The sequence below is a fragment of the Ovis canadensis genome, chromosome 1, assembly GCF_042477335.2.
Source record: "Ovis canadensis isolate MfBH-ARS-UI-01 breed Bighorn chromosome 1, ARS-UI_OviCan_v2, whole genome shotgun sequence".
Lineage (NCBI taxonomy): Eukaryota > Metazoa > Chordata > Mammalia > Artiodactyla > Bovidae > Ovis > Ovis canadensis.
The window spans coordinates 100316656-100332500 of record NC_091245.1 but is presented as its reverse complement, the minus strand read 5'-3'; the positions used below and the strand labels follow the sequence as shown (position 1 = coordinate 100332500).

Here is a 15845-nt window from a genome sequence, read left to right as displayed (position 1 = left end):
CAATCTGTGAACACGTGGAAGAGACCCAGGGGCCCGACAGGGAGCCGAGGGGGTATCCGGACCTAAGGGTGACTCGAAGTCAGTCTTGTCCTTGCCCTCCCCTCCTCCCCTCCCTCTCCCCCTCCCCCCTCTCCCCCCGTCCCCGCCCCGCCCCCGGCATGAACTGGGCCTGGATTCACAGGGACTCGGAGCAGAGAACGGAGGGCTGCTTCCTAGTGCTGAGTAGACTCCCAGGTGGTCACCAACTCCTCCTACAGCTGCGTCCTCTGCTTCACCCCAAGCCTTTGGAACCTTTTGGTTTTGCCAATCAGAAAACAAATCTCGGTGGAGGAGCGTAGGGTGGGAAGAAAATAAGCGATCTGTTTCCGCCCGGTTTCGAACCGGGGACCTTTCGCGTGTGAGGCGAACGTGATAACCACTACACTACGGAAACAGGACAATGGGTACCGCCTAACACTGTATCCATGAAAACCCGAGGTCCCGCCATCAGTATCTAGACCACCAGTTTCTAACACTCAAACAGGAACCCTGAAGCCCCGAGCTCTCTCAGGCACGGAGACGGCGGCTCCCGAGGGCTCTGCTTTAGGGTTCCTCATCTCCCCTCAAGTGAGGACCCTCGGGCCCCCACAGGCTGCCTTCGGGTTCCCGCACCCAGCGCACAGTCGTCAGACCCTCAGCTCCGCACCCCATCGCAGGGGTCGCCCCCCGCCGACTCCCCAGCTCCTGGAAGCCGCAGGGGGCGGGGGGTGCGCCCGAGGCCCAGGAGACCCCGCAGCCCAGCCGTGTGGCCGCCGTCCCTCCGCCCCTGCGGACCCGCGCCTCGGTGGGCCTTTTCACGGGGCCGGCGGTCAGCGCTCTGGGCTCTCAGGAATGACCGACGCTTCCAATCCACCCGGGGCCCGCCCTCCCCGCTGCTCCTTTGCACCTGACTCCTGTGCTCTTTCTCCGCAAGCCGGCTCGCCGCAGCACTTCTCCGGTGTCCTCTTGGCAAAAGGGAGTCTCTTTGGTGGTCTCTAAAATCCCACCCCACCGTCCCTGGGTGGGCTCGAACCACCAACCTTTCGGTTAACAGCCGAACGCGCTAACCGATTGCGCCACAGAGACAGCAGTACAGGCCTATTCTGGACTCTGTATGGAGTAGACACGTACTCATTCCCAGGGTAAGTCCCCTGCCCTCAGGGATACGGCGCCACGTCCTTGCCCCCTACCCGCCACAGATACCAGCGCCCTCAGAGATACCGGGATCCAGGGTTCGGACCCTGCGGGCCTGAACCGAACGAGATCCAAGGAGCGCTGAACACCCGGGGGGCTCCCATGATGGCTCTTCCCGTATCCTCGCCTACACTCAGTGAGTGAGAGTTTGCCCACCCTGGCAAAGGCCTCCGGGGCCGAGGTTGTGCTTAGGTTTCCTGGGTCCACCAGGCGATTTCCACCAGGACAGAGGTCGCGGGGATGGTCGCCCCGAGTCCGCACGCCCAGGACAGGGTCTGGCACTCACCGGGACGCTCTAGGACTTGGATGAATATACATTGTCGTCTTTAGCCCTTCGTCCCATTAAGACCCCTGAGAATGGAAATACGGAAAAGTTTTCGAAGAGCGAAAAGCTCTTTTTAAATGCCTTTATGCTGGTTCTTAGATTTCGCAGCATCCCGTGAGGCGGGTAACGGAAAGGTCTCGGGTGCTCCGGCTGTGCCCAGCTGGGTAGGCTGCGCTCTGTGGGGTCCACGTGGGAGCGCGAAAGGGCGGGAAGTGAAAGCCAAGCGGGGAAGGTAGGTTTGGGAGGAAGGCATTGAGACCTGCCAGGATCTTGGGCAGGGATCCCGAGAGAGGAGCATTGTCCCAGTCCGGTAACAGGGTGGGGAAGGAGGGAAAGAGCTGGTGCCCGCGGGAAAGCAGGAGGCAAGGCGAGGAGGGGAGGGGAAAGCTGAGAGGGGAAGGCCAGGGAGGGGGGGATCAAAGAATTTGTGCTTCCACCGGTCCCTGCTCCTTCTCTTGCCTTCTCTCTTCTTCTTGCTCTTCTTCCCATCCCTCCAACTGAGAAATGTTGACACAGCCACATCTGAGAAGAAAGACCTAACGCATCTGTGCTCAGGAGCACAAGCTCTGGCTTGTAAAAATGGTTCTGCCCTGTGCGGCCTTGAAGAAATAAAGAAAACGTTGGGTATCTCCCTACTCTCTTGTGCAAAATGGGAGCAATAAGAGCATTCTTCTTCATGCTGCTGTTGTCAGATGTGCCTCGGTTTAGAAACTACTGGATCAATAATGCTATAGGCAGCAAAATCATAGGTACTATTATCATAATCCTCTGAATCTTTTGACAACCACGATCCTTATTTATTTCACCTGAAAGTCGCCTTCTGCCTCTAGAAACTTCTGTAAACTGATTGCTCTTGCGGTTTGCTCCGCTGTGGCTAGACCACCCCCTTCATCGCCAGTTCTCTGCTTGCTAGACGGGGGCCCATGTGCAGGTTGGAGGAAATGGGAAGAGTACAGAGCGGTGGGGAAAATGAGCCTTTGCGCACCTTTTGGAGAGGCCTCTGGGACCGGTGGGGTCCTCCCACTGCCTTCTTTGGTTTCAAGGGAGCTCCAGGAGGGCAGGGATCTGGTGGCCGTCGCTCTTGTGTCCCCTCGCCGAGAACAACTTGAGGGCCTCCTCACTCAGTCTCCCAGAGACCCTCAGAGTGTCCTGCCCAGAGAGCAAGGTATTCGTGCTTCCTGGGACGGTGGGAAATACTCCCGCATCCTCCTCCTAACTGCGGAAACCGGAGGTGGTGGAGGAGCGGTAGCGACAGAAGAAGGAGGTCCAGAAAGACAGGGCGGAATGGGAGGGGAAGGGGCTGCAAAGAGGGGATGAGGAGAAAGAGAGCGAGGAAGAAGGGGAGATGAGAGCGAGGTGGAGCCGTACAAAGGGAGGACCAGGATAGAGCGGGAGGACCAGCGAGAGGGAAGCGGCAGTGGAGGAGCGGTAGGAGGAGGAGTTACGTCCCCAGGGTAGTTCTGTTCACTGGCCCCCAGCACAGGCGGCCCCCAGCACAGGCAGCCCCCACCACATCCCCACCAGCTCCTTAGCTCTCAGATCCAACACCCAGGCTTTCGTCCCTCAAAGACTGTCTCTCCACCCATTGCAGTTCTCACCTCATTTGATTTTTCTCCCTGCCCCTTGTGAGAGCCTGGCCATTCTGTGATCTGTGAACATACTTTCTGTGCATGTCTTCTATATCAGCCAGAGACCATTACTGGCCCTTGCACTCATAAACTTTGACCGACCTTCAAGGGCTCCTGGAGGAGCACTTTGTGTTGTTAGTTACCCTTCAGCTTCTTGATTTTCCCAAAGGAAGTTTCATCTTTTCATCCCGGAGCTGTGAACTTCCTCCTCCTAAGAGGAGCCTCCCCTTTGTCTCCTTCGTCCTGTGTCAACCTCTGTTCCAGTCTCTGGGAACCAAATACGTGTCTCCAGGCAACACTTGGCCACCTTTCCGACTCCTTTCTTTGGGCTGCAGCTCTCTTCTTCAGATGCTGTTTCCTCCTGTTCTGTGTATTGGATGAGGGAAGAAATGGCTCTGGGATAGAGTGAAGAAGTAAAGATTATTACTTTGAGACATCATGTGGATGTATACTTATTATACATGTAAATATTTAGTGTGGTGGTATTTTGTGTACATAAATACTGTCTACACTGTAAGACAACTTGGATACATACCTTCTAAATATGTGTACACTTTTCTTTTAAAAATCGTGCAATTTCTGGATATGTTAAGACATTGGAATGAAACTGACGTGACCAAGCTCTGACAAGACTCTGTGACTGCCTAAGTGTCAGAGCCCTGCCTCGTGGGCTCCACGACACGTGGTTGATTTTGAGCCACCCCAGGTGCTTTCGGCCTGGTTTGTCTGAGGGTTTTGTGTAAATGTTCCTCTTTCCTTATACTGTAAACCTGACAAATTTTGGGAGAAAAACTTACCCCCCCAAATCAGAACTGTATGGAGAAGAAAAGGACAGTTCTCCTGCCTCCATTTCCACTCCACACACTTTATATATTACACGTAAGAGGCGGTGGTGGTGGCTTTGGAGTGTAATTGGTGCTACAAGAGAGCCAAGGGACCCGGGAGATCCCACCTCCTGCCTTGACGTTCACCTGCCCTCTCTGGGCTCTGGGGAAAGGGTGAAGGCAAAGGAAAGGAAAATAACACTCTCATTTGCAGAAATTTTACCTCAGCATGGGACACTCTGGCAAACCGAGGCAGAATATGCGGTTGATGAGGGTGACTTAAGGGGCCCTTCCCTGACCGGAAACCCAGAGTGGAACGTTTCCTTCATTTTCTGAGGTGCCAGTGAACTGAGAGATGTCAGTCAAAGGAGAGGAGCAGAGAGAAATCAAAGAGGCATGAACACCAAAGCGGGTCATCCGTATTCAGATCTTGTCGGGTCCTTGGAAGAGCTTCCCTGAGATTATGGGTGGGGAGTATGGCGCCTAAAGAAGCAGGTACCCTTCTCTGGCGATGGAAAGAGGTTGGCCTTCAGAGGGGTTCCATGGTGTAATGGTGAGCACTCTGGACTCTGAATCCAGCGATCCGAGTTCAAATCTCGGTGGGACCTTTCTGTTTAATTACCAGAAGGACACGTTTTACTCCCCTCATAGGACCTGCTTTCCGGCTCCCGCGACCCCCAGCGGCGTGGCTCACACGGACCCTGCGGACAGGTGTGGGACCGACCGGGAGCGGGGGCATTGTCGAAGGGCCGGCGCCTCTCCTGCCCGCCCCCGGCCAGGGGCGCAGCGACCCAGCCAGTGCCGCCCCCTCGTCGGGTCCCCTGGGTCTCGGGGGTAAAAGGCAGAGGCTGCGCCCACCGAGTCCTGACCCGCGAGGGGGCTTCACACCGCACGCCTTGTAACTGCGCGGTTGTCCCGGTGCGTAAACGGCGGCGGGGAGGGGCTGCGATGTCGCTGATCAGCCAGGATGGCAGCTTTCGAGTGGAAGGTTCCAGACCTGACTGGGATGAACTCTGTTTTATTCGGATTCTCTATCATTCCGAATGTTAATTGATCTTGTCCCAGTTTATTACGATTTTATTCAGAGTTTCTCGCTCCTAAGTCTCCGCTGGGCACGCAAAGCCGCTGTTCGGCCAAGATTTGAACCTTGACTCCTGGAAATCGCGTCCTCTGGTCCCAAGCTCAGCCCGAAAGAGGAGCGCGGGTCGCTGATTCCGGCGTCCGAGGAGACCCCAGGTCCCTGACCCACGGCCGCCCGGCCAGGCTGCTCGGGGGCCGAAGAGGAGACGAGCCGCTCGGAGTCCGCACCCCCAGCCGGGCTCCCTTCGTCCTGCCGGGACTCTGCTCCACCGAGAAGACACCCCACTTGTGTCCTCTACTGCTCGGGAGAAAAATATGGATGAGGCCCGTGATGGACTTGAAAAGCCAGTTAAAGTGCTCTCTTCGCGGTGCTAAGGAGCATCTCGCTGACGCTTATATTTTGGAACTTTCAGCGGTTACAAAGGACTCAATGACGCAGCTGTCTTTGGAGGACGGGAAAAGAAGGGTGTGAAGCCGGCGAAAAGATCCGAGGAAGGAAGGGCAAGGGCAGGAGAGAAGAGAGGATGAGCCAGAAGGGAGAAAGGGACCGGAAGGGAGAGGAGCGGGCGGGTACCGCGGCGGGGACGGTCGCTGAGTTGGGGCGACCAGAGCGAGCGCCTCACTCTGGAGCAGTTCCCACCCTTTACTGACGTGTCCGGGAACCCGGTTCACCCTCAATCGCAAAGCTACTGGCCTGGCATTTGTCCTGGCCAAGTTTCCTTCCCGGGTTCCGTGCGGAGCGGTGAGGTGGGCTGTGCGAGTCTGCAGGTGAGTGGAAGTCCTGGCGGCTGCCTTGGGGATGACTGGCGGGCAGGGAACCGCACGCACTCCACTTTTCCCCTTTTCAGGCCGGCCTGCAGGGCCTGAGGTGGGAAACTGGAAAATCGGAGCGTCAATATTTATTTAGAGATAAGGAGATAAATAGCCAAACAGTTGGTTACCTGACCTGAAAGTGTTTATTCTTGGAAAAAAAGAAATGTGGGATGGGATCAGGGTCCACTTTCTCCCATAACAAGTTTTGGGGCATATGTAACTGACTCTCTCTCTATATATAACTGTATATAATATATATGTACATATATTACTGCATATAATGTATACATATCTATCATATGAGTAAAACTCACTGCTTGTGTGTCCAACTTAAATTTTTATGTAATTATATGTGCCAAGCTTTTAAAATTCTGGGTCTAGTGCCACGTGTAGGAATGTTTTCCACTGTAAAAACGTAAAGAAAAAACGGGGGGGGGGGGGCATTCTCGAAGCAAGCAGTTGGACCATTATTCCCCCTTTGATGGGCTGATCACATGAGGTAGTAAACAAACTGGCAGATCCTCTCAGCCCAGGAGGTCACTGCTTTCGTCTCTCTAGGAAGGTTCACAGTCACTGAAAAGTGTCAGTAACAAATAAAATCACACCCAATCTTTATGCAGTGTTGCTCCCAAAATGCAGGAGCTTACACCCAGTGAAGACATGCAAAGTGCCAAGTGCCCAGGCATGGTCTACAAGTTTTAAATGGGTTTACTCACTTAATCGTTTCAAAAAGCTTGCATCATGTCATCATCCTCATTTCACATATGAGGAACCTGAGACATAGAAAGGTTAAGTAACTTGTCAAGTCAGTCAGTGAGTGGGATTTGAAAGCAGGAATTTGAACTGAAGCCTTCCTGGCTCCACAGGATATCCTACCAGTCAAAGAGGAACACAAACCGTAAAAATGCTTGACAAGAAATTTAAGTCCGTATATATTTCTTTTGAAAAAACACCCAAGAGGAGTCACGTAACAGGCATTCAGTTCAGTCGCTCAGTCGTGTCCAACTCTTTGCGACCCCATGGGCTGCAGCACCCCAAGCTTCCCTGTCCATCACCAACTCCCGGAGCTTGCTCAAACTCCAGCCCATCCAGCCAGTGATGCCATCCAACCATCTCGTCCTCTGCCATCCCCTTCTCCTCCTGCCTTCAATCTTTCCCAGCGTCAGGGGCTTTTCCAGCGAGTCAGTTCTTCGCATCGGGTGGCCAAAGTATTGGAGCTTCAGCTTCAGCACCAGTCCTTCCAAAGAATATTTGGGGCTGATCTCCTTTACGATTGACTGGTTGGGTCTCCTTGCAGTCCAAGGGACTCTCAAGAGTCTTCTCCAACACCACAGTTCAAAAGCTTCAATTCTTTGGCGCTCTGCTTTCTTGATGGTCCAACTCTCACACCCATAAACGACTACTGGAAAAACCCATAGCTTTGACTAGACAGACCTTTGTTGGCCACTGCTGAGTATTCCAAATTTGCCGGCAGGATGAGTGTAGCACTTTCACAGCATCATCTTTTAGGATTTGAAATAGCTCAGCTGGAATTCCATCACCTCCACTAGCTTAGTTCGTAGTGATGCTTCCTAAGGCCCACTTGACTTCACACTCCAGGATGTCTGGCTCTAGGTCAGTGATCACACCATCGTGGTTATCTGGGTCATGAAGATCTCTTTCGTATAGTTCTTCTGTGTATTCTTGCCAGAATACAGGACTGTTTCTGTCCTTTATTGTGTCCGTCCTTGCATAAAAATGTTCCCTTGGTAGCTCTAATTTTCTTGAAGAGATCTCTAGTCTTTCCCATTCTATTGTTTCTTTCCCTCTATTTCCTTGCATTGTTCACTGAGGAAGGCTTTCTTATCTCTCCTTGCTATTCCTTGGAGCTCTGCATTCAGATGGGTATATCTTTCCTTTTCTCCTTTGCCTTTCGCTTCCTTTCTTTTCTCAGCTATTTGTAAGGCCTCCTCAGACAACCATTTTGCCTTTCTGCATTCCTTTTTCTTGGCGATGGTTTTGATCACTGCCTCCTGTACAGCGTTACGAACCTCCGCCCACAGTTCTTCAGGCACTCTGTCTAAATATATGTATGTCAGAAAATAAGCTGCCACCTGTAGTCCCAACTCTCGGAATTAACTACTGTTCTAAGTTTTGGCAAAACATATATGTGCTTAGTTTATAAAATTCAAATGCTGCAGAAAATACAAATATGTAAAAATTTGAGACATCTTAAATTCAAAAATAACTTCTGTTAAGGTAGTTACATATTGACAGAGTCATTTCGGTATGTCAACAGAGAGGGAAAAAATACATCGTAGCTCAGTTGGTAAAGAATCTGCCTGCAATGCAGGACACCCGGGTTTGATTCCTGGATCGGGAAGATCCCCTGGAGAAGGAAATGGCAACCCTCTCCAGTATTCTTGCCTGGAGAATCCCACAGACAGAGGAGCCTGGCAGGCTACAGTCCATGGGGTCACAAGAGTCGGACACGACTTAGTGACTAAACCACCACCATACTTTTATGAAATAGAGCTCTTATAGATTCTATTTTTATTTTTAAGCATTCAACTTGATAGTGCATAAATTTAATGGAAGAAAAATAAAGAAATTGTTGAACTTTCAATTAAATTGTTTACACGAGAGATGCTTTTCTGAAAGGATTCCCTAAGGCTTATAATAATAATTTAATTAAGACATTAAATTTGGGAATGATTCTTCTCATTACTTTTAAAAATCAAATGTCTTAAGGTATAATTAGAAAATTATACAACGCATCCATTTCAAGTTTGATGGCTTTTGACAAACGGACGTACCCATGGAACCACTATCCTGTTCAAGGAAAAAGAATATCTCCGGAACTCCAGACGGTCCTCTGTGCCCCTTTGCAGTCAGTCCCCCTACCGCCGCTCCCTGACGCAGGTCATCAGTGATCTCGGGCCTGTCTCTGTGGATCGATTTTTCAGTTCTCGAAATTCACATAAATGGAACCCCAGAGTAGGTACTTTTTCCCTCACTCAGCATGATGCATTTGAGAGTCATCCATACCGTTGCCATGTATCAGGTATTTGTACCACTTTAGCGAGGAGTACTATTCCTTTGAATGAATATGTCACAATCCTATATATCTATTCACCTCATGATGGACATTTGAAATGTTTTCAATTCGGGGACTATTATGAACAAAGCTGCTACAAACAAGTCCCTTTTGTGGGCTTATGCTTTACAAATTCCATTTACATTTTTTAAATTCTTTAATACGAATTTACTTTGAATGGATGTTACATTCACAAAGACAATTTATTGAAGAGTTGCAAGCTCACCTTTGATTGTTTCCTATCAGGACATACGTAATATAAGCCACAGGTGTATTTCTGATTATCCCATTTAATCTACACAACAACTTTATGAAGTACTTTATGATTATTACTTTCCTATGACACTTGCAAAATTGGCCTAGCAAACGGGGGAGTCGGCCCAAGGTCAAACCAGAAGGCCAGTGGTGGCAACAGGACTGAAAAGGAGGCCCCACCCCGCACCCCCCAGAAGCTGCGTTCCTAACTGCAGACCCACTCCCAGTGTCTTCCTAATAACCTCGGTGTGTCTGCTGACAGGCCTGGAAACCAATATCCAAGCCGGTCTTCCTCACGGTATTATTTACTGATCGGCTTCTTTGGGTCAGAAACTCCTCCATCAGGGGTCCAGAGCCTAACAGCGTGCACAACCTTGAGGGTGAGGAAATCTGGTAAAAAAAATAAAATAAAAAATCCTAAAACTGGTTTTCTCATCAGTAAGCCACTAAAAATTAACCTTGGTCTTGGTGCAGATATTTCATATTTGAGCAAAGAAATCTGTTGGGGAGACAGAGTAGGATGTTCTACTTTCGCTTTCAATGACCTAGATCCTCCATCTGCATCCTGTGTGCCTTCCGGTTAGTTTTCTTTGGACCTACCCTTAAGCATCACCCCACTCCCAGGCCCACTCCCCAGCACCTCCTCCGATCTCAGAGGCTTCTTGGGGCTGAGCGGATCTACGAGTGCCGTCCCCGAGGCAGCCACGAGGGGGAGGACAGCCCTTCCCGCCATGGGCCTGCCTTTTCTGTTTGGCCCAGTGGTTTCTATTTGCCAGGAGGACTTTGTGAATCAGAAGTGAGCACAACACATCCTGAGAAAGGGGTTGTCGAATAGCCCACAAAACGGCCGACAACTCGGCCTGGGGTTTTCTTCTCATCTGTAGCTCAATGTTTTCACACAGGAAGAAAAGAAAAACTACTTTTGATCGAAAGAAAAGAACAAAACAAAACAACACAACGTTAGGTACGATTTCTACTGCCATTTAAGGAGAAGGGATGTTATGGAGGTTTCCTAGTTTGCCAACTACTGAAGCATTGTCAGGTGCACAATCGAGGCTGAAACAGAGATACTGCTTTTTGACTGGGAAGATAACAGGAAAAGGTCTAGAGAGAAAAGGCGGGGGTGAAGAGAGAACTGGATCCAGAACTGCGACGAGGCCTGCCTGGGGTGGAAAAGGGTGAGTGGGAGGTTAGTATCTAAGCAGTATCTCCAGCGATGCCTAAGGCGTGTAATAAGCAAGGCAGCTGACCAGGTGGGAAATGAAACCTCTGAAAGCGGGACATTGGTGAGAAAATGACTAGTGACAGCCTCTCACAAGACAGGCCGACGAAAAGTCCGTCACGTTGTTTTCAAGACGCTTTTTCACGTATCTGGGCTTGACTGTTGATTCTCTAGAAAGTTAGCAGCGTGGCCACGCACAGCTAACACCCCGGCAGCTACAGCAAAACCCGCTTTTCTGTTTTTCCACAAACACAGGCCAGGGGAAAGCGCGAACGCAGTCCCCCACTACCACAAATTATGCAGTCGAGTTTCCCACATTTGGGGAAATCGCAGGGGTCAGCACATCCGGAGTGCAATGGATAAGCCTCGCCCTGGGAAAACCACCTTCGTGATCATGGTATCTCCCCTGCCAGGTAAGTATGAGTTGCTTGGCTTCCGCCCCACCGCAACCTCATACGCCCTACACCGTACACACACGCTCACTTTCCTCCCCCGCCCCCCCCATCCCCGAGCCTTCTTGGCCCTTCCACACAGCGGATCCACGCACTTTCAAGCAAAAACTCCTCAGTTCTCTCCCACGCCACGGGAGACCATATCGTGTTTAAGTACCAGATGACGGACCAGCAGCCCCTGCGCTCGGATATCTACATACGCCACGCCCCATTCGTGACGTCACGGGAACCCGCGCTTCCCTCCAGCCCACGCCCCGCCCTAGTCCCCGCCTCCCTCCTCCCACGCTGTCCGGCCCGGCCAACCCGGCGGAGGGCGCCCTCTGGGGGAAGTGACGTCCGCCTCCCGCTCCTGTTCTCCCACCCGCCGCGTGTTGGGACCCGGTGCGCTCCGCTGCCTTCCTATCTTTTGTCCTGCCCAGCCCCGGTCTGGCGGTCGGCTGAAGCCTGTGCACCTTTTTTCGAATAACGGCGTTCAGTGGGGAGAACGGAACATTTAGCAGTCCAGGGGAAACCGGTTCCTTTCAAATCCGGTTGTCTTTGTGATGTAGTGTTGTGTGTATGTCTAGTAAAACGCACTAAGCGTCGCGACGGGCCGTGAACTTCTGTTCTTCAGAACTCAATGTCACTGATTGAGAATTTCACTTATGTTTAGTTCAAACATTTTTTATTAGTATTCCTAAATACCTTAGTTTATTCAGTAATTGATGTCTCAGTATCATTTTTTGTGAAACTACCTAGTTAGTTTACTTCCATCAGTTAAGTCTCAGCACAACTCTAGGACTTTACCAAATGATCTGGAAAGATCATTTGAAGTAGACATCTCTAAACTATAATTTTTTTAACAGCTTACCCAAAGCTCTTATCTCATTTACGTTTACTTTAAGCTTTCATCATATCAAGTTATTTTCCTCGCAAAAGATATAACAGGGTCTTATTTATTAAACCTAGGTACAATAAAGTTCAAAATTGGGAAAGGAGTATGTCAAGGCTGTAAAATATTGTCTCCCTGCTTATTTAACTTATATGTAGAGTACATCATGCAAAGTACCAGGCTGGATGCCTCACAAGATGGAGTCAAGATTGCCCAGAGAAACATCAACAACCCCAGATATGCAGATGATACCACTCTGATGGCAGAAAGCAAAGAGGAACTAAAGAGCATCTTGATGAAAGTGAAAGAGGAGAGTGAAAAAGTTGGCTTAAAGCTCAACATTCCCAAAACTAAGATCGCGGCATCTGGTCCCATCACTTCACGGCAAATAGATGGGGGAAAAGTGGAAACCATGGCAGATTTTATTTTCCTGTGCTCCGAAATCACTGCGGACGGTGACTGAGAGCCAGAAGAATCGACGGTTTCGATTTGTGGGTGCTGGGTAAGACTCTTGAGAGTCCTTTGGACAGCAAGGAAATCCAACCAGTCAATCCTAAAGGAAATCAACTCTGAGATTAACAAAACTATGCAGATGACAACACCCTTATGGCAGAAAGCGAAGAAACGCTGAAGAGCCGCTTGATGAAAGTGAAAGAAAGAGGAGGGTGAAAAAGTTGGCTTAAAACTCAACATTCAGAAAACTAAGATCATGGCATCTGGTCCCATCCCTTCATGGGAAATAGATGCGGAAACAGTGACAGACTATTTTTTGGGGGGAGGTTCCAAAATCCCTGCAGGTGGTGACTGCAGCCATGACATTAAAAGACGCTTGCTCCTTGGAAGAAAAGCTATGAGCAACCTAGACCGCATGTTAAAAAGCGGAGACATTACTTTGCCAACAAAGTTCCGTCTAGTCAAAAGCTATGGTTTTTCCAATAGTCGTGTATGGATGTAAGAGTTGGACCATCAAGGAAGTCCCCTCTACATAGGGCAGACACCCACCAAGGAAGTCTGTCCATTACTGATAAAGGCATGGCCCCAGAAACCTAACAGGTAAAGGTATTATGGAAGCTTTTATATGAGTGGGCCCAGGACAGGAACACACTATCCTGAGTTTGCAGTCCCGGTAGAGTCATCTGCCAATCAGGAACAGCAGAATTATTCACAGCAGCTCCATCCTGACTCTGTGGTCGCTGATAGAAAACGAAACGGGTCTTCAGTGGTTCCTTCGGGTCAGGAAGGAAGGTCCCTTTTCCTCTGCTGCTGTCTTGAGCCAGGTGTGGTGAATCTAGGGAGTAATACCCGAAACCTGAACTGCAGTGGGAGTGGATAGCACAATAGTGTATGGCCCTTTCCAGGTGGGGGATAATGTCTGCCGATTCCTATCCTTTACCCATACTAAGTGTCCTGGTGAGTATGGGTGTAGAGTAGTACCTAAGGAAAAGGGAATTCTTTCTTTTTGAACATAAGGGGTGATGTCATGGATTACCTTCCCCAACTGTTCCAGTTGCCCCAGTGTCAGGAAGCATTTAACAGGAGGCTTCCTGTGTGCCGTTTTGGATCTGTCAGGAATTCTCTGTTCCTTATTAGTTCCTGAATATTCAAGAATTAAGAGGAGAGGCAAGCCTGGGGGGGGGGGGGGCGGGTAGGGCGGGGGGGGGGGGGCGGTGCTGAGAAATCCAGGCATTTCCTTCATTAGTTTTTCTATAGGGTGATAAGTACCCTCTTCCTTCTTATGAACCTTATGGTAAAAGTGATTATTTACAACCCTCTCTCTTTCATATGGATGACCCCATCTTTTCTTGATAGCTTGTAAGTTTTGATTTTATCTCTGCTGAAAATAGCTATAAAACACCTTTGCTCCATCAGAGCTTTGGTCCCCGTGTCTTTCTTTCTCTCTCTCTCTCTCTCCCTCCCCATCTCTCTTTCTTTTTTAGGCTGATCCCCTGGAGCACAGAGGCTCTCTGAGTTCACTTTCCTGCCAGGGCTTCTAAGACTCTCTCGAGAAGGCGCTCTGTGCCTTCACCCCATCGAAAGGGCACCTGAGGCCTCCGTGAACAGAGCAAGCTCCGTGCCAGGGACTTTATTGGCTTTCGGCGTAAGCCAAGGAATATCAGCCTCTTTCTCTCACCTTTACCTTCTTATAGGTCGACTCCAGACCACCAGGTTTTGGTCCATTAAAGGACCTCAACACCGCAACACCTCCACCCCTCCTCTTTGTAATGAATTTCCCTCTCCTTCTCGAATAAGTAGGGGGGGCCTCCCGAACATTATCTCATAGGGGGAATGCCTGTGCAACTGGGGCAGCAGGGCGGGGGCGGGGGTGTCATGCTGATCCTCTTTAACATTAATGGCAACAAGTCCATCGAGGGGGGGTGCCAGTTTCTTGCACCCATTTTGCCAAAGTCACCTTGATGGTCCGGTTCATTCTCTCAACCATTCTTGAGCTTTGTGGCCTATATGCTGTATATAGTTTCCATTTAATATTTAATGCATTGCAGACCAGTTGGAGTAATTCAGCCACAAATACGGTCTCATTATCTGATTCTACACTCAGAGGAAACCCAAACCTAGAAATAATGCCTCTCAGCAAGAATCAGGCCACTTCATTCACGCTTTTTCAGTCTTGGTGGGGTAAGCTTCTACACATCCCGTAAAAGTACATACCATCATCAACAAATATCTGTATCCTCGGCATGGATTTACATCAGTGAAGTCTACTTCTAGATGTTTAAATTAAACCCTTTAATTATAGGGTGCCCTATAATTATATTCTGGGAGGTGTGGGACTCCTTGGGAGCTGGGTTATTCTTGGCACATCGGTAGCTTGCATCATAGCTTTTGACTAGACGGAACTTTGTTGGCAAAGTAATGTCTCCGCTTTTTAACATGCGGTCTAGGTTGCTCATAGCTTTTCTTCCAAGGAGCAAGCGTCTTTTAATGTCATGGCTGCAGTCACCACCTGCAGGGATTTTGGAACCTCCCCCCAAAAAATAGTCTGTCACTGTTTCCGCATCTATTTCCCATGAAGGGATGGGACCAGATGCCATGATCTTAGTTTTCTGAATGTTGAGTTTTAAGCCAACTTTTTCACCCTCCTCTTTCTTTCACTTTCATCAAGCGGCTCTTCAGCGTTTCTTCGCTTTCTGCCATAAGGGTGTTGTCATCTGCATAGTTTTGTTAATCTCAGAGTTGATTTCCTTTAGGATTGACTGGTTGGATTTCCTTGCTGTCCAAAGGACTCTCAAGAGTCTTACCCAGCACCCACAAATCGAAACCGTCGATTCTTCTGGCTCTCAGTCACCGTCCGCAGTGATTTCGGAGCACAGGAAAATAAAATCTGCCATGGTTTCCACTTTTCCCCCATCTATTTGCCGTGAAGTGATGGGACCAGATGCCGCGATCTTAGTTTTGGGAATGTTGAGCTTTAAGCCAACTTTTTCACTCTCCTCTTTCACTTTCATCAAGATGCTCTTTAGTTCCTCTTTGCTTTCTGCCATCAGAGTGGTATCATCTGCATATCTGGGGTTGTTGATGTTTCTCTGGGCAATCTTGACTCCATCTTGTGAGGCATCCAGCCTGGTACTTTGCATGATGTACTCTACATATAAGTTAAATAAGCAGGGAGACAATATTTTACAGCCTTGACATACTCCTTTCCCAATTTTGAACTTTATTGTACCTAGGTTTAATAAATAAGACCCTGTTATATCTTTTGCGAGGAAAATAACTTGATATGATGAAAGCTTAAAGTAAACGTAAATGAGATAAGAGCTTTGGGTAAGCTGTTAAAAAAATTATAGTTTAGAGATGTCTACTTCAAATGATCTTTCCAGATCATTTGGTAAAGTCCTAGAGTTGTGCTGAGACTTAACTGATGGAAGTAAACTAACTAGGTAGTTTCACAAAAAATGATACTGAGACATCAATTACTGAATAAACTAAGGTATTTAGGAATACTAATAAAAAATGTTTGAACTAAACATAAGTGAAATTCTCAATCAGTGACATTGAGTTCTGAAGAACAGAAGTTCACGGCCCGTCGCGACGCTTAGTGCGTTTTACTAGACATACACACAACACTACA

At 49.2% G+C, this 15845-nt stretch overlaps 4 non-coding genes across 4 annotated transcripts; 1 reads left to right on the top strand and 3 right to left on the bottom strand.

Moving 5' to 3' along the window:
• Positions 1-360: 360 nt before the first annotated feature.
• TRNAV-CAC (transfer RNA valine (anticodon CAC)) lies at positions 361-433 on the bottom strand. The gene has a single exon. It is a non-coding gene; the product is annotated as a tRNA-Val (tRNA).
• A 597-nt stretch (positions 434-1030) lies between these two features.
• TRNAN-GUU (transfer RNA asparagine (anticodon GUU)) lies at positions 1031-1104 on the bottom strand. The gene has a single exon. It is a non-coding gene; the product is annotated as a tRNA-Asn (tRNA).
• Positions 1105-4525: 3421 nt separating this feature from the next.
• TRNAQ-CUG (transfer RNA glutamine (anticodon CUG)) lies at positions 4526-4597 on the top strand. The gene has a single exon. It is a non-coding gene; the product is annotated as a tRNA-Gln (tRNA).
• A 6095-nt stretch (positions 4598-10692) lies between these two features.
• LOC138431708 (U1 spliceosomal RNA) lies at positions 10693-10856 on the bottom strand. The gene has a single exon (XR_011253853.1). It is a non-coding gene; the product is annotated as a U1 spliceosomal RNA (small nuclear RNA).
• Positions 10857-15845: the final 4989 nt, after the last annotated feature.